The sequence below is a fragment of the Falco punctatus genome (assembly GCF_963210335.1).
Source record: "Falco punctatus genome assembly, contig: scaffold_34, whole genome shotgun sequence".
Classification (NCBI taxonomy): domain Eukaryota; kingdom Metazoa; phylum Chordata; class Aves; order Falconiformes; family Falconidae; genus Falco; species Falco punctatus.
Window position 1 is genome coordinate 1705618 of NW_027660147.1, and position 19598 is coordinate 1725215.

General features: G+C 39.8%; 1 long non-coding RNA gene across 1 annotated transcript in view; it reads right to left on the reverse strand.

Annotated features, from left to right (window-relative positions):
• LOC308057791 overlaps positions 1 to 18947 on the reverse strand; it is a 140261-nt gene extending 121314 nt beyond the window's left edge. Inside the window, exon 1 of the long non-coding RNA XR_013925457.1 lies at positions 17982 to 18947. This is a non-coding gene — a long non-coding RNA (uncharacterized lncRNA). The remainder of the gene's footprint in view (positions 1 to 17981) is intronic.
• Positions 18948 to 19598: the final 651 nt, after the last annotated feature.

Consider the following 19598-nt stretch of genomic DNA (forward strand, 5'->3'; position numbering starts at 1 on the left):
AGCCTCTAATTTTAAGGGGACCTTTTAAGGTAATTAAACCTGTGTTAGCAGGAACTGCACCCTGCACCCCCCACCCCCTCCACCCGGGGTTAGGGTTAGGTTTTTGATTCAGACTATTAAGTACAAGACCAGGTGTTGTCCATGATCAAGTAGTCTAAAAATAGTAAAGCAGTAGCACTGGAGTCTACCCCAAAACAAACCCACTTGTTTAAAAAAGGTTTGGTGAAGGAGTATGGCATTATACAGGAAGATGTAGCATTTCAAAGACAGTAATAATATCGGTGAGTTATGGATTTACGCTGATGTATTTATTCAAACAGTATAGTACAAAGTACAAGTAATTAAGCTAATGTTCCAGGAGGTGACACTGCTCTGGTCATTTTCAGCTGTTCACATTATAGAATTCTGATCATTATCATCAGTGATTATTTCTTTTACTTGAATGCCTTTTGTATTGTTGACTTCCATTTATTATGAATTTTCTAGTCTACCAGTGACTGAAAAAGTGTTAATTAGATTATGCTTTCTTTCAAGGAAAAATGAATTATTTGAGAAGAGGCCGATGCTTGTTCATAGTTTTAGCATTTTTGATTTTATTTAAGACTTTATAACAAATTACTAGATATGGCTGACTATATTCGGGTTGTGATTTGATACACATGAGCAGAATATACTTTCATTTTATATTAAGTATTATATATTAGACTTCTCTTTTCCTGGGATGGTAGATTGAAATTGTCATGGATAGAGATGAAGAAGAACTTGAGGAATTGCAATCCAAGTGGTGGTGTCAGCTTTTTGTAAATGCTAAGGTTTTTTTCAGACTAAGCAAAGGTATTTGGGAGGTTATATATCTATTTTCAGCATCCAGTGCTTAAAGGGAGTGGGGGACATAACCTTAAATTTAAACCTCCTCTTGCCAGTTCAATAGCATTACAGGTGAAATGGTTCTAATTTCACCTTTTTATACTACCCAATTGAATGAATACCAAGGTGGGGGAAGTATATCAAATTATTTCAGGTGAAAAGTGATACATGCACTTACTCATTTGGTTCTCTCCAGATCTGGAATTAAAAACTTTACCACTTATTACATGATTCATAAATCTTTGTTGAAGGGAAATGCAACTGTTTCATACTCTTATGATTCTGATGCTTTTGATAATTTGAAAATGACTATTATAGAAATATTTAAAACTCCGTTTCCAAATCTGTCTAGTTTATGTTACCATCGACTTGTTCCTCTGTTATGTAATTAGTTCTGTGACTAAAGAAATAGCCTGAAATTTACTGTCCAGTGAAACGGGTAAGTTCTGGATACCTATTAATCGCAGAACTTGAAGGGTAGTTATTTAGTTATTGGACTTGCCAGCGCTGGCGAGAAGAGCCGGCCACGCAGCCTCTTGCTGCTCAGCTGCTCAGTACGAACCGCATCTGACCGTGCAGTTTGTCTAACCCAGTCAAAAGGTCAATTGTCCCAAACAGACCCTACTCAGCTGTGCAGCACTTGGAGTACACCAGGGTGCTCAGTGGCTCCAGGGACTCTGCCAGCGATGAAACCTGCTACTGCTGAGGCGGGGGAGCCCCCAGGCTTGGTGGAGGAGCGAGGAAGAATGGCACTGAGAAAAGAAAGGACAGGCAGCTGGGAATTCTTGCTTCTTCCTTCTGCTCCCCCGGTTGCTCTCATCCTAAGGGTGGCCGCACAGATGCGTCCCCTGAAGGCCATCTTCTTCAGTCCTGTTGGCCATCAGTGTTTCTGGAGCTGTCGAGCAAGAGTGTTAGACTCTCTAGACACAGAATTCTAGAAAGCTCTCAAGAAACAAGCTCTGTTGTGCTTCCAAACTAAGATGCACAACATTTTGTGGAATTCTGATACTGGTTTTTGTTTAAATTAGCATGTTACCAGTTTCCTCTTTTTCCCCCCCTGTGATAACTGGAACCCATATTCTTTCCTGAAAGTTGGAATTTTAAGAGGTATCTTTTTAAGGTAATATGGATGATGTTGAAGTATTATATTAGTCACTGTTTGTCCACCAGGAAAAATGCTATCAGAAGAAATTATTCTTATTTAAATGAAGTTTTTTTCATCCTGTCACAGCTCTATTTTCTGTATCAGCTGCCTTCATGTATAATAGTAAAAATAATACAGGCTTATAAGTGATGATACTGTTAAAGCAGAATACCAGATTTTGATACACACTGTACATACCCAGCAACACTTCTGCAGGGTTGTACTGTGTAATATTAATAAGACTCATATGCTTATTTTTAATCAGTTTGCATGGAATAGGAAGCTAGTGTAGGGAGCTTTGGTGAAAATGGCATAAATGCTGGAAGAGTTTAATGGGAATTTTTAAATAATCCTAGGTCCAAAGCCTAGTCTTTTTTTTTTTTTTTTTTTTCAGTCTCGGGGTTGATGGAGATTGGGTTATAGAAATACAGAATTTTTTTAGAATAGGATTTTTTTAATACCAGCCTGTTTTATTTTCTGTTGTGCATTTTTTTAAAACAATTTTGCAGTATAGAGAAATACTAAAGTAATCATGACAACGAAAGTACCGTATTTCTTTAAACGACTTTTTTTTAATAGTCAGTGCTTCTCAGGGTAGGAATTGTGCATGTCTGCATTGCTGAATAGCATCTAGCATGGTAAGGCCTTAACTGGGGTCTGTGGTTACTCTTGCAGTCTAAATAAAAACTGTGTAAAAAGCTCCAATGTAAAAACGGTTATACCGATGGGTTGGTTAGAAGGCATTCCAAAAGGGAGGTTTATTAGTATTACTCAACTAACAGGCACTTGGCTTTGTTTATTTACATTGCATGGCTTCTTTATTCAAGCAAGATTTATTCCTTAAGGTTGGATTAAATCTACACTTAGGCTCATTTTTATATTTAAAGAATTATTGGCCTTATCATCAAGCGTTAGGAGAAGGCAAATCATACGGGTTTTCTGAGCTTGTTTATGGCGCCGCTTGTTACTTGTCTTTCTACTCCACACCAATGCTCACATTATAGGTAGATTTTTTTTACCTCTTAATTTTATAACCTAATGCAGACATTTCCAACAAAACCTGTAGCTGTACAGTAGTTCTAATTGTCTGTTGTTCATCTTTTCCTTCTTGTGAAGGAGTTGATACTGACTATTATCAGTAACACGCTCCAGGAGTAAGTGGATAGCAGTTTTACAACAGCGTATCTGTTTCTCTGACTAGTCACCTAAAGTTCTGTCCCTTTCTGTGCCATTCTTAGCCTGCCCTTCCCTGCCTCAGGAACGCTGCAGGTTAAATGTTCTAGTATGAAAGTTACCTGATCTGGTTTTAGAAGTTAAAATTAAAAGCATGTGCTGCTATGTTGTATCTAGAAATTAACAGCAAGATTTAGGTTTTAAAGCCGAGAAATACTGTGCTTAGTTCTCAGAAATATCGACAAACTTGCTTCTGTATTTTTCATTAAGTATATTCAAACGTGATATGAAGTGATCTGTCTTTTTATGGCCTGCCCCAAAATTGTTTGAGGATCTTCAAAAGCTATTTAAAGTAGAAGAGGGGTGGTAGAAAGTGCTTTTAAAGTATAAAGCTCCTGAAGTATTGTGGGTAGGAAGGCTAAAGTAAGTTAGGTACAGAACAAATGTATCTTTGTGGTTCTTCCTGAATAATGGTTTTCCATGACAATTTGCAAGTGACACATTCGCTGAAAAGCACCTTGAACACGTGCCACTCATAATAAAGGGGCAACATTAATGTCCAAGGTGTAAAGTATGAGAGTGTTCCTGTTTACTCCTGTCTCTGCTTCGAACAGTTTTGTACTTAGTCTTCCTTTGTATTTTAAGTTTCTTTCTATCCAATGTCTTCAGAATGCTTCTAGCATTTAAACACATTTAAAATGTAAATACATTTAAGTTCCTTGTTACACTTCACAGGATTGTCTTGTGTTTGCTGCTAATAAAAAAGTGTTAAAACAAAAGAAACAAAACAAAAAACCTTCTGAGGAAATTTTTTCGTGGATTAAGGTTTTGTATAATGACTTTACATGTAGAACTAAATCATTTAAGCATGAATGTGATGTCTGCTTTTTTGTTGTTTTTATGTAACCTGAAGATGTGTTGCAGTATGCTGAACAAGTGTTGCAATTCAGACTCGGATATAAAATTTGCAAGTGAAATTTTTCTACAGTAAAGAAAGAAAAATTGTACTGCAGTGACTCAGATTTTTACAGGGGACTAACCTTTTTCAAGATTGCAAGTAATATATTTGAATTAAACTTTTGTTCCTCCTTCAGATTGCTTTGTGGAGGTGAAGAGGGATATTTTAAACGCATGCTGTGTGGAACTGCTGATTTATATGTGTACGTACAATTGTGTTTTGGAATGTCTTCAGTAAAGCAATTTTTACAAATGGAAGTAAGTCAGTTTTATCTGGAACAATTCTATATTAAAATTTTTGAAACAGCACTCATAGATTCGATGTTATCTTTAGGAAATACACAGGCATAAAGTCATCAAACAATATGTTCTTGTGTCCTGATCTTTTTCCATATGATAATACTGAAACATGTCAGCTTCATTTGTTGCAGGAAACAGAGGGCTTGAAGGAACAGAGCACCGAAAGCCAAATCCCATCCCATAACTCTTCAAACTTACTTTTCCCTCTCTCATCCCCACCCCGCAATCATATTTCCTGGAGTTCCCATCCATATTTGCATTCTTCTGGTCTCTCTGTTCTTTTTTTCTGAATCATACTTCTGTTTTTTTTTTGTAGAGGAAAAGAACTGCTGAGAGAATGCCAAATAAGCACAACTACTGTTTGTTGCCCTTGCAGTTCCTTCAACAGCCTTCAAAGTACTGAAGATTTCCTGGTTAAGAAGTGTTACACTACAAGGTTTATCAGCTGTGCAGTGTTCCCTGGCCAAGCTGGGAAAGGGTTTGTCAGAGGACTACATACTCTGCCTTATTTTATCTTAAAAGAAAAGTAGCTCTTCCTTGGTACCGTATTCAAACTGCCCAAACTGGTTTGGGAATGGTAGACTAGTGTGATGCTTAACTCTCCTCAAATGCTGCACAGCCTGGCTTCTGTTCCCATTTGATGTCTGCAGCTGGACGCTGAGTGTAGTCTTTCAGCTTCCAATGCTACTCATTTCCTTACTCCTTCCATATGTAAATAGCAGTTGTATGGGTTCTATTCTCTTGCTTTCCCTTTTCAGTTTGATGATTGTAGAACCCTTTTAAGGGGCTGTTGAAGGAAAAGAGTCTCTTATGGAGCCATCCAGCAACATGACTTGGTTATTTGGTACCATCAGAGACAACTGAAATATGACTGAAACACATTTTGCAAGTAAAAAGTGACGCTGTGGTCAATGGAGGAATTTTGAAGAACAGTGTCCTAAATCTGTCTCCTCTGGAGGTTACAAGTCCACAACTAGTTACTTACACTATGAACAAAACATATTCTTGGATTAATTTATCTGATCTAGTGACATATGTAAGATCATATCTAGTTGACTGGGGAGAGTTGTGTTAGGTCATAGCGATCCTCTCATTCCTACTTCATCGCTTCTCAGCTTAACTGTGGCAGTTCAGTGTACGTGGCATGAAGTTACCAGCATTAAAGAAACGTCGGTTCTGTCATAGGTGTCCTGCTGTAGCACACTGGGTATCTATACAGAAATGATGATCTATCTCCATCTATGTGGAGTCTAGAGAACATCTCTTCCAGAAACCACTTGAGAACTCTTCAGCGCCTGGTCCAACACTCCCAGTCTGTTGACCTTTATTTCTTAAAGAGATAAACATACAGCAGAGTGTATGCGTGAGATTATACACATGTGTAAACACACATTAGGTTATTTTTTTTAAAGAAAGGAAACCTGGTGGTGTGTGATCAATGTACTTGGATGCATATGCTTCTTTTGAGGGTGAAAGGTATTAGGTGTGCTTTTTAATGATGATTAGTTCAAGAGCTTGTATTAACTAGAATTCCTGGAACTCTTCAGCCATTATACAGAGACTGGCATGTACTCAGTCTCTGTCAGGTGTAAATTCAGCATATGCAAGTGATGCAGCTGCTAACCTCCAGCACGCCTGCAATAGAGATTTTTCATTTACTGATGTTTGCCTAGAGTCTAAAAATCTGTATGACTAAAAATGTATGTTTTCAAATATGCTAGCCTGTGATGTAACCTAGAAGTCACCATTATCACCTAAATCATACCTGATTTCATCTGCTCATTAGCTGCGTTTTCTTGCTCAGAATCTCTCACTGTCTTCATTTCCATCAAAACAGGCAGTTGAGTGGGAAACTTGGGGACTCCTGTGTCTGCTTATTTTTACCAAAGGAACTTCTGTCATTTCATAAAAACTCTCATTTTTTGATTCAAGTACAGTTTTATTTCTTTTACTTATTACACTTATGTGTGTTTCTAAAACAGTGTATGTAGATTTGGAGAACAGGAGGAGAAGGGACGAGAAGAGGTCACCTGCTCTATACACCAGCCTAAGGACAGGCTTATCTCTCTACATGGGTGCCGATATTTTCTGTTAAAACCTCTATGATTAAGGTTTTAAAACAGCCCCGGTCAACACCACTTGTAATACTTTACTGTCCTTACTACTAAAAAGGATTTCATAAGGATGAGTATCTTCTTTTGATACCTTTAGTAGCTAATACAAATTTCCCTTAAGCTTATTAGTTGTCCTATCCACTGTGGACAGGAAAATTGCTCTCGCTTTATGCAGCAACCTTTTGCACATGTGGTACACATTTGCACATCACATCTCTCTCCAATTTTTTCCTTTCTTCAGATAAACTGGTTAAATTCAATTTATCTATCTTTTCCTAAAGCTAGAAACCGTGATCACCACTCCTGGTATTTCCCCTACCTCCATTTTGCTCAGAACTTTCTTGAAGGATAGAGCCCAGAACTGTACATGGTACTGTTGGGCTTCTTTTCTAAAGTTGCTTTATAATATTGTTTACACAGATATCACGGTCAACTTGTCTAATAATTCCTCTAGAGCCTGTGAGACTCTATGCCTCTGCTGAACTTTGTTCCAGTCTCAAAGCAAGCTGTGCAGTGACACCATCTGGTTTGGTTTTGCCTATAGATTTCTTCTGCATTTAAATTGCTGTTTCAACCTAATTCAGTTTAAGCTGCTTTATAAAAACTCTCTCCTTTCCTTGTAATAGCTTTGTGTCCTCATTCGGTGCTGCCTACACAAGACTTCTCCTGTTTTCAGGAATAGAGCTGGCGTTTCTCCCACACGAAACGTTTGTGGGGAGGGGGCTCAAAGGCTGTTGCCTTACGCAAGCAGCTTCTTTCTTACAGACTTCCATGAAACTCCATTTTATCTTTTTTTCTTTGTCAGTAATCCAGATTAAAAGGTTAACAGGAACTGTAGAGTTACATATAGCTTTACAAGCAAGAACTTAAATAGTTAGGCATACTGACTTCAAGGGGGAAGTCAGGGTAAAAAAAAATGTAAACCAAATAATACTGTGGCTAAGAGATGAAAAACATATTACTGTTACTGCATTTGTGAAAATGGTAGCAATTTTTATGGTAAGTAATATTTTTTTCTCAAAGTACTACAGTTGAATGTGATTTACAGAAATGAGCTGTGGTGTTTTGTTGGGTTTTTCCCCCTTTTCCCTGTTAGTGGGCAGGAAAGAATCAAAGTGCAGGGAGTTTTTTATTGCTGCATTTGAGTATGGTCTTTTTGAACAACCTGCCTGCCGAGTTTGTTAGGAATCTTACTTAGATGGCACTGTTTGTTACACTTGTTAATAAAATATTGCCAAAGAGTAGCTTGAAATGTGTAGGTGAAGTTGCACTGATAGCTGAGCTGATTTCACAGCTCAGCAGTGCCAAACAAAAATCTTCCTCTTTTCTGCCGGTGTGCCTTCCACCTCCCCTTGTATAAGCTTCATTCCGAATGCTCTAAGATGCTGCAGCTCGCTAAACTATTAGACAAAAGAAAAGTTCTTTGCCAGACTGTGGAGCTGGATCAGCTTAGCACAAGGGCTAAAGAGCACCAAAAATGGCTTAATGCGGAACTAGAAGCTGGTGCATGGGGAGGAAGGAGGGGTTTAGGTTTTGAAGAGGAGCTGATTCTTCATCCTTTAGTGGACCTGAGCTATTAAGGTGGCTCCAAGGTATGCAATGCTACCCTTTGAGAAGCTGAATTGTACAACATGTTTTTCAGGAAAAAATGTTGCGCCCAGAAGTTGTGGTAAATTCTCCTGAGTCCCTATCATGTGTCCACCTGCCCCCCCCGTCAAAACTAAATGCATGATTTGAGTCGATCTGTCCTCTTTAAGACTATACGTATTTTCTTCTGATCTGTTTCTGTTATTTTTTAGAAAGTCTTGCCTTTTGTTGTTGTTGTTGTTTGAATTGCTGATGCAGTAGCTACCAGAAGGCGGAAGATGACCTCACCAAAGCCAAGAAAGGCACAGCATCCAGAAGGGGAGTCCAGAAGTAAATTATAGATGGAACAACAAATTAAGCTGCTCTTTGGCTTACCTCTGGGTTGTCTTTTTTTTTTCGGTTACCGTAGCACTGGAATCTATCTCTTTCCTTTTAAAGTGATGAATCCTGAAAACATTAATGTTGTTTGTACCTGTTTTGAAGAATAGATGTTTTATTAAAATAGATGTTTATTAATTAGATTTTTTATTAAAATATTTGCATAATTTATGAATACTTCAATACGAATGCAAAGTTTTGCCAACTTTGAAGTGAGGATGTGTTTTCTTTATACACACAAATCCATATCTTACAGGCAAACTGAAGTGCTTTTTTCTGCTTTCTAATGTAGAAATAAAGCTTTATTTACTTTTGTTGTGGGTACTTTATAAAGGACAGTGGTGTTGCATCTGATTTCTTCTAATTTTGAGAAAGTCCTATTGAGGGACACTTAGATGTACACCAAGAGGAAGTCTGAAATGGTAGAGACACCTTTTAAATATTTTTGAAGTGTTTGAATTAAAAAAAGAGAACGTAAGACAAAAATCACGTCCTTGCATTCCAGTTTGTTACAAAATAAGTTTAAACAATTATTTGGAGAACAGGTAGTGAATGTTAGTTATTTTTTTCATAGTGACGTGCGGAATTAGACTCTATAACTCGAAAGTTATAAAGTAGGTATGTTTATTGCGCGCAGATGCACGGGGGATCGCTCCTCCACAAGCGTGCATGCCCGAAGTGACGAACCATCCCACATTTATACAATGAAACAAATGAATATTCAATTAGCGCCTATACATATTCGTTACCTAAACCCCGCTTTGTATGTTAATTAGCTTATCAGTCCGTTTCCTGGAATGTGGTGGTCCTGCAGGTTTGTAGGTGATTCATGTTCTTGTGACCATCTGATCTTCTTCAGCAAGGAAAGGTGATTCATGTCCTTGTGACCATCCAATCTTCTTAGCACTCCCTCCCTCTAGATAGCATTGGAATGTCTCTCATCTTCTCTCATTCTCTTTTAAATAGCCCCTTTTGTTAGAGAAAGAAGGGCAGGCGTCTCCCCGTCTCCCCTTTGTTAGAGGAAGAGGGGCAGGCGTCTCCTCAAAAACTGTAGTTGTCTCCTCAGAGCTGTGTGCCTATGTGACCAGACACCGCACCCATGACTAGTCACCATACCCACATTTCTGAGTAGACATATACAATCACAGTCGGTGTTAAGCGTCCCCATTTCACACTATTTCTCCATATCAATCCCCCCTTTTTATTAAATTAAGTAAATTCTTTTACTTAAGCAGTCTTCCCGAATGATATAAAGCATCATACATAAGTGTTACCCTTGTAAACATTCTCCAAACCCACAATTAGAACATAATGGTTAGTGTATTAAGGAAATTCCTAAACTGATCAATAAGATCACAATGGGGTGTGCCATAGTGTTAAGAATTCCTGTTGCAGAAGGTGACCAGCCAAAGAGAGTATTCCACCAATTACATCCTGTTCTACCTTTTTTTTTAAAAAACTTTCTTGATCCCCTCTATATCATGATGGATCATAAGAATAGTTTCGTGTCCCTTTTCTTTGGTTTCTTCCAGTATACGTTGTAAAATCTACATGTTTTAATAGTTCTTTTATACTGCTTATATTTAGTCCTATGGGGGTAGGAATTATCATCTGTGATAGGGTAAAGTTAGATGTAAAATTATAGATACAGTAATTTGAATATTGTGCAGTCTCCTTTACCTCCCCATCTACAGTTATTGTGTTACACTTAAGTTCTCAAACACGCACATCCCTTCCCTGCATATATAATTACTGTTTTCAAGTTTGCATTTGGTCGGGCCTCGAAATGGCATATTTTCTGATCTGTATCTAAACAAGTATCCTGAGCCATTATAGTATTGCTTTCACAGAGGAAGCCCTGCTGCTCTCGCATAATACAAGATTCTAAATCTACTGGTTTGCCACTTGTCGCCTATCTTTCTGGCCCATGTTCTATGTTCAAAAGGATATTTTCCTAGGCATATTATAAAGATGGGCTCGGTTAAGGTAAAATTGTGCCAGCATTCCCGTGAATTAAAGCACATGGTTGTATTTAGAAGGGTAAATTCCTTATCTACCTTTCTGACATTAATCAGGGTGTCTCCTGAAATCTTGGTGTTATCTTTTTCATTATACGTTTGACACCCTACTTTTATCCTATCTCCTAATTTTCCCCATAATCGGTCGACTTTGTGTACATCCTCCCGATCCCATTGATTCCTTTGGTACACCTCATTTTCAGAAAAAAACACCATAGCTAGTTTCGTCTTTGAGTCCACCTTTCCCATTATTCCAGTGTGTTTTTTCCGGGCATGATTCCAAGGCCAGTTATCAGGCTCTTGGTTGTAGGCAAGAGAGAGGGTACAAAAAAACACAAATGGTTTAAACCCACTATTGATCATTTTAAGAATCTAAACGTTCCTCATATATACATATAAAATCTGTTTTGATCAAAATATCTTTGTTTGAGTTGGGGCTTACTGATAACAAGTTGGGCAAGACTGGCCACTGGCTCAGTCCCAGACTCTATTGTTCTATATTGTTTGTTGTGGTGCCCTTCCCATATGGAGGATCCACAACCGCTCAGGTTCACTTACTTGCCACCCACATTGTTCCCATTTGTCCGAGTAAATTTAAGTTTCAGTTCTTTTTTATCTGGGGTTACTTTCCACGAAGTTGCAGGGGCTTTCTTGATCCGGGTATGGTGAATCCAAGAATTCTGTCCCTCAACCTTGATTGCAGTGTAGGTGGTGAGTAGGACTTGAAAAGGTCCGGTCCACTGTGGTTCCAGGGTTTTATCTGCAAAACACTTAACGTATACATAGTCCCCTGGTCGTATATCGTGAACAGGTCCATCCAGACCCCTACTGCGTGTTCCCATCACATGCTTCTCAATTCTCATTAATTGTTTGTTTAGTGCCACCATATAGGAGGTCATTGTTTCTTCACCAATCTGTGAAGACGTCCCCTTTTGTACCCCATAGGGTCGTCCATATAAAATTTCAAATGGGCTAAGCCCCTCTTTTGCTCTTGGTCTAGTTCGAATTCGTGTAAGAGCTGATGACAAAGACTGGGGCCAAGTTAGATTTGTTTCTTGACCTAGCTTGACAATCTGTTGTTTGATTAGATGATTCATCTTTTCCACCTGGCCACTCGATTGTGGTCGGTATGGGGTATGTAATTGCCAATCTATTCCTAGATGGTGGCTGATCTGTTGCATTATTCTGGACACAAAATGTGGTCCTCTATCCGAGGACATTACTGCTGGGACTCCAAACCTAGGTATTATCTCTTGGAGCAGTATTTTGGTCACTTCCCGGGCTTTAGCAGTTCTGCACGGGAAGGCTTCTGGCCAACCTGAAAAGGTATCTGTTAGTACCAATAAATATCGATACCCCCCTTTTTTAGGAAGTTCCGAGAAATCAATCTGCCAATGTTGCCCTGGAACATTTCCTTTCCCAATTTTTCCCAACTTTGGCCCCTTGGTAATCTTAGGATTAGTCTGGAGACAAAGATCACATTGTTGGGTTACTTGTCTAATAGGAGTATACAAATTTCGTGCTATTATGTTTTTAGTGAGATCCTTATATAGAGCTTCTGCCCCCAGTGCCTTTTTCTGTGTTCTTCCCGAACTACTGACCATACCATGTAGGAAGGAATCACTATTCTCCCATGTGAGATTACAGCCCACCCTTCCTCATTATATGATCCCTCTAGGTCAGAAATCAGTTTGCGATCTTCTTTAGTGGTTTACCTTCTGGAGATATTTGTCCATCGGGTATTAGCGCACCCTCTACCTTGATTGCTTTTCTGGCTGCCTGTTTTGCTTCCCTGTCCGCCAGTTCATTTCCTCTTTCTGTGCTCACTTTCTGGTGTGCCTTGATGTGCATAATTGCCACACTTTCAGGAAGCTGGACCGCATTTAGGAGTTTCAAAATTTCTTCCGCATGTTTGATGATTTTTCCTTGGGAGTTTAATAGTCCCCTTTCTTTCCATATTGCTCCATGAGCATGTACCACTCCAAAGGCATATTTAGAATCAGTCCAAATATTTATAGGTTTTCCCTGAGCTCTTTCCAGAGCTCGAGTAAGGGCTATGATTTCAGCCTTCTGTGCCGAAGTGTCAGCTGGTAGCGGTCCCGATTCTATCACTTCTTCAGAGGTTGTAACAGCATATCCGGAATGTCGCTTTCCATTCAGCATATAGCTGCTCCCATCCGTGAACCAATGTTCAGCTCCATTAATAGGAACATCCTTGAGATCTGTCCTACTAGAATAAGTGGCTTCGATTGTTTCTAGACAGTCATGATCGACTGATTCGCCAACATTCCCATTAAGAAACAAGGCCGGATTGACGATGTTTGATCTCAACATCATCTTGTTCCACCATTACGGCCTGGTATTTTAGGAATCTCTGTGGGGAGAGCCAATGCCCCCCTTTTGTTTCAAGGACTGCAGACCCTGTGTGGGATACTAAGACAGTCATTTTCTGGCCCAAGGTAAACTTCCGGGCCTCCTGGATGTTTAGGATGACAGCTGCTACTGCTCTCAGGCAACCAGGCCACCCTTGTGCAGTGGCATCCAGCTGTTTAGAGAAGTATGCCACTGCCCGTCTGTATGGTCCCAAATCTTGTGCCAGTATTCCTAATGCCATTCCCTGTTTCTCATGGGAAAATAGGAAAAATGGCTTACTCACATCAGGAAGTCCTAGTGCTGGTGCCGACATTAAGGCTTTCTTCAGTTCATGGAAAGCTCTGTCTGATTCAGCATCCCACTGAAGATCCTTCTGATTAGCTGCTATCAGGGAATATAATGGTTTAACAAGCAAGCCATAATTACATATCCAAAGCCTGCACCATCCTGTCATTCCCAGAAATGTCTGCAGTTCCTTTACAGTTCGTGGTCGGGGGGCTTGGCATATGGCTTCTTTTCGGGCCTTCCCTAGGACCCGTTGTCTGGCACTGATCTCGTACCCTAGGTATGTGACTTGTTGTAACACCACCTGTGCCTTCTTCTTAGAAACCCGATATCCTTGTAGTCCCAGAAAGTTCAGCAGGCTCACAGTCCAAATAATACAAGATTCTTCGGTTCTGGTTGCAGTAAGAAGATCGTCTACATATTGTAACACTTTCCCTTCTCCTGACGGTGGTTCCCATAACTCCAAATCCTTTGCTAATTGGTTTCCAGAAATTGTGGGGCTATTTTAAACCCCTGTGGCAACACCATCCATGTGAGCTGGGTCTTTCGACCGCTTCAGGGATTTTCCCATTCAAAAGCAAAAATTCTTTGGCTGGCTTCATGGAGAGGGAGGCAAAAGAAGGCATCTTTTAAGTCTAAAACTGTGAACCAAGCTAGGTCAGGTGTCAGGGTGGTTAGTAAGGTATAGGGGTTAGCTACTACAGGATACAGATCCTCTGTTATTTTGTTAATGGCCCTTAAATCTTGAACTATCCTATAAGACCCATCAGGTTTTTTAACTGGGAGGATAGGTGTGAAATTCTGACTCACATTCTTTTAGGAGTTTTAATTCTATGAATCGCTCTATGTTTGGACGAATTCCTTCCCTATCTTCCCTTTTCAGTGGGTATTGTTTAATTCTTATCGCACTCTGTCCTTCCTTTAATTTTACTATAACAGGTGATGCATTCTTGGCACGTCCCGGCATGTCAATTGCCCATACTCCGGGATATACCTGATCAATAATTCTGGTATCAGTTTCCCTTTTTATAGGAGTACTGGCCAAAGATAGGCTCATAACCTGTATGTATTGGTGATCATTTACTTCCAGAGTAACTTCCCCTTTTTTAAATTTGATTGTTGCCTCCAATTGTTCTAATAAGTCCCTACCAAGAAGGGCCTTTGGGGAATTTGGCATTCTTGTTTGTTTTCTTAGTTTGTACTTTAAAGGTTTCAGGATGTTTTCCTGGTGGCCAGCAGCTCCCACAACTGTAACAAATAATTATTTTTTACTGAAGTTCAACAAATAAGTTGGTTTCGTATTCACTAAAATTCCACCTCATACCCATTCCCTGCCCTAAAGGGCAGTTATGGGTCCTGTTGTACTGCAAATGCTGCAGCAATTGAGGTGACATTGTCAGGTCCTTCTGCTCAATTGTCAGCAACAGCAACCCCTCCTCCCCACCATCAGAAGGATTCGGGGCAGGAGATGCTGTTCCTGCACTGCAGGTTACACAGGCCTGCCTCTGCAGCAGCACTTCTGTTTTAACCCTTTCTTACCCTGAATGCAAATCTGCTACTTGTTGCTTTAAGTCTGTGTTATTACATATCAGCCTTCGCAGGCAAATAGCAAACACCCTGCCATGCATCCAGCGTGACTCAGCTGCACCTTCGAGGGGGTACGGGGGTTTGTACAAACTCACCCCAATACTTTAACACTTTCACAAGGTCTTTGATTCTCCATCACCCCCCACCCCCCTCAGGTTTTACATACATTAGTACAAATTTTTATCTTACAACGTGTTTCATTCTGGTTGCTCCACAGAAGGAACCGCAACCTGAGCTTTTAACACAAAAATTTCAACAAGAACATCTTTCTAGTTTAGGTCTTAGGGTTTTTTCCCATCCTTTTCTAGAGCCATAATCAAAGATCAGGTGATTTAATCCCGCACTCTTTCTAGTGCTAGTACCATAGGATCCACAGTCCTTTTGCCACTCGGGTTTGTCCTGGAGGACGAAGAACATGTCTGCATATGATACTTTGTCCGATTTTCCCTCTCTCCTCAGAAACAACATTAATTGCAGGAGAGTGTTACAATCTAACGTTCCTCCCTCCTGAGGCCATTTCACATCACTCCAATTTATACAAAGGCCACTACTGATTACAATATTTAATCAATTTCCTTCTATTTTTGGTACCACCATGTCCTACGATATCACTCCAATGTTTTAATATACAGCCCAAGGGCGATTTTTCACAGGGCTTACTCCTTCCATTTCCCATTTTACAATTTTAATTACTTTGTTTTTCTCCGGCCGCCTTAGCCACCCAAGGTCGGAAACGCGGATAGAGCTCCTTACTCGTATTGCACTCGAACGCGTGTCTCAAGCACTCTTGCACTCACACTCAGTCAAAATAATTAAGCTATACACGGAAAATCAAAATGCGCATCTCAATCACACCATTCACACTCTCCAGGCAGCCCTCAGTCACACAAGCAATATGTTATATGGTACCGTGCACTTATGTACAACTTTTAGGAACACTGACAGTTCACAAAGTATGCATTTCAATGAACAATTGCCAAAAAAACAAACAACAAACATCTAGATAGCATTGGAATGTCTCTCATCTTCTCTCATTCTCTTTTAAATAGCCCCTTTTGTTAGAGAAAGAAGGGCAGGCGTCTCCCCGTCTCCCCTTTGTTAGAGGAAGAGGGGCAGGCGTCTCCTCAAAAACTGTAGTTGTGTAGTTGTCTCCTCAGAGCTGTGTGCCTATGTGACCAGACACCGCACCCATGACTAGTCACCATACCCACATTTCTGAGTAGACATATACAATCACAGTCGGTGTTAAGCGTCCCCATTTCACACTATTTCTCCATATCAATAGTATTTGTGTTTGTGTCACTTTTCTAATTATTCAGATTTTCTCTGGAAAGGAGGAGACCAGCATTTCAGACATAGAGCCCAGGGCAAAGAAAAGAACAAACCAAAATCCAAGGTCCATTCTCAACTGCCCCCTCAGGTTTTCTTTTTATGTTAGTGAAAAGTTGTAATTATTAATAATTTTGTAAAGTGTCTAGTTCCAGTGAAAGCTTGACTCACATGTGCTTCTCATAACAAAATAATGGTTTACCTTTTTTTCATAGTTGAAAAGCATGTAACCTTCCAAAACCTTTCTTAAAAGTACTTCCTTGCCTGGCTTTGAGTCTTGTTTTCAGAGTTGTAAGTAAAAAAATGCAGTGTTTAATTTTGGTGTGAAATACCACTACTTTACATTTAGATACTGCAAAAAAAAAAAAAAATTGTTAGGGCATGAACATTATTCTTATCAGGGAGACTGCTTTATGAAGTTCGGCAAACCAAAACGAATGCATATGAGCCAGTGGGTGGTGTATTTGTGTGGATGCCCAGTGCTATGCTTGCTTGATTTTATGTCTGAATTGCTACTGAAATAAATATGTTGTAGCATAAAATGTTGAATGAACGCCGAGGTTATGTTTTGAAAACATATGTTTTGAATCAAATTCAGGATGGGTATAAGATGCACGGGGGATCGCTCCTCCACAAGCGTGCATACCCAAAGTGACGAACCATCCCACATTTATACAATGAAACAAATGAATATTCAATTAACGCCTATACATATTCGTTACCTAAACCCCGCTTCGTATGTTAATTAGCTTATCAGTCCCTTTCCTGGAATGTGGTGGTCTTGCAGGTTTGTAGGTGATTCATGTTCTTGTGACCATCCAATCTTCTCCAGCAAGGAAAGGTGATTCATGTCCTTGTGACCATCCAATCTTCTTCAGCAAGGAGTCTTAGCACTCCCTCCCTCTAGATAGCATTGGAATATCTCTCATCTTCTCTCATTCTTTTTTTAATAGCCCCTTTGTTAGAGAAAGAAGGGCAGGCGTCTCCCCGTCTCTCCTTTGTTAGAGGAAGAAGGGCAGGCGTCTCCTCAAAAACTGTAGTTGTCTCCTCAAAGCTGTGTGCCTATGTGACCAGACAGCGCACCCATGACCAGTCATCATACCCACATTCCTTGAGCAGACATATACAATCACAGTCGGTGTCCATTGTCCCCATTTCACACTATTTCTCCATATCACAGCCTTGCTGACCAAGGGATATTGTTTTTATCTGAACTGGGCAAGCCTCCCCCTTACCATTTTTACTGTAACAGGTAAAGCATTTTTCACCTTTTATTTTCAGATACACCTGGTTAAAAATTTATTTTACTTCAGGGAGGTCCTCTTTTCCTCTTTTCTGTTGAATTAGAGATAAGCTTAGTATTTCAATTACTTGATCATTTTAAACTTTTGGCTTCATTTCTCCTTTTTTAAATGTCTAGATATTCTAATAAATCTCATCCCAACGAAGATTTCGGTGAATTTGGCATTCTTATTTGTTTTCTTAGTTTATACTTGTTATAAATTGAGACCACAACGGATCATAATCCAATTAAAATTTTATTAATTATAGCAAGTAGAATATGAGCAAAACAGCGCTGGACGACAGGGGAGTCTGCGTTTCACCAACTGCCATACTGAGCAGTTCAAACAGTCCCTTTTTATACATCTTTACTTCCATGTTCATGAGGTAGTGGAGTCATGCTTTTGTTGTTAGGGGGGTCGTTTTCTGCCTCCTGCTGGTCTTCCTCCTTTGTCTCATTGCCCTGTTTCTGTCGGTTCCTGGACACCTGGTGGCATCCTGGACACCTGGCGGTGATCTTATCTTTTCACAAGTGGCATCCTGCACACCTGGCGGTGATCGCATCTTTTCACAAGCGGCATCCTGGACACCTGGCGGTTATCTTATCTTTTGTTGTCTAATCTTTACATTTACATATGGGCTTAACATAAATTTAAATAAACAATACCCTAGTCCATAGTTTCTCACAATCCCCCCTTTTTCTTTTTATCCTATTATTGTTTATTATACACTGCTTTCATTCTCAGCACTGCGAACAAACCTTTTTCCACAATCCCAACATTTATCATAACACTCACAAGGTAATACCTCACAATTACAATAGGCATAGTTTTCACGTGGCATAACGCATTCACAACAATCTTCATCCTCATTAATAGATACACTCTTATATTTTCCCTAGACCTCGTAGTTAAAATAAGCAATTTAGCTAAGTCAAACCGTTCTCTAATAAAGTGTAAAATATAGCGTAATATACAAGGCCCAAATATAAGTCCCAGAATCAGCATAATAAGTGGTCCTGCTAAAGCAGACAACAAAGTGGTTAGCCAAGGTGAGATATTAAACCAGTTTTCATACCATGACCTGCCCGCCTCACGATCTTTCTTACGTTGATCTAACCTTTTCCGGAGTTCAGACATGGTGTCCTGGACTAATCCCGTATGGTCAGCAAAAGAACAACATTCTTCATTGAGAGCTACACATAACCCTCCTTCCTTTAAGAACAATAGATCTAATCCTCTTCTATTTTGCAACACTACTTCTGATAGAGACTTTACTGAAGTGGCTAAATTTTGGATAGATTGTTCTATTTTTGCTAAATCCCCATCTACAGCCATCTGCAAACTTTGTAATTCTTGACCTTTTACTAGGGAGGCTATGCCTGTACCTGCTCCAACTCCGCCCGCTATCAGCAGTGTAGCTAGGGTTACCACTGTAATTGGCTCTCGTTTTTGTCTATTCAGGACTCCTTCAAAGTGGCGTAACACCTCCTCAGAGGTGTGATAGATCAGACGAGGAACAATAATCACCTGTACACAAAACTGAGATTGATTAAACACAACACGTTTAGGGATAGGCAAGGCGTTACTCCGATGTCTGAACAAACCCATTTAGCTCCTGGTGTCGGGATAGCCCATTTGTCATTTTGATTCTTGTGTTTCTCTATATTGGTATTAGTGACTGTTCGGTTGCACAAAGGCTGATACTTTTCAGGCACTGTACCTATACATTTTCCTTGACCTGTCACTAATTGAATAGTAATTCCTTGCGTATGGTTCCTCTGGTCATCCCATGGGCATTCTTGTGGGTTTGAACCATTAGACCATTGAATCCTACCTGGTTTTCCAATTGCCTCAAAATATGGTGGTTTAATATTATAACATAACCAGCATTCCTTAGTTAAATTTGGTTTGCTTTCATTAAGGGCACGATAAGAGGCTTGCATGAGATTCCATAAGGGGTCTTTAGATTCTGACAACTCTAGATCCCTGGATAAGGAGAATTCAGTCACAGTGTCATTAGTTTTTTGTTTTGTTTTTTTTTTTTTTTTGAAAGGGAGTCTGGAGAAGGGGTTACGATAATTATGGGGGCAACCTTTTCTTCAGATGAAGTGGGTGGATTCAGAACCAGATTTGGTCCTACTGGTAAAGGATCATGAGGTATCGGTTCTTTTTTGATAAGGAAATGTCCTCCCCTATCGGTTCC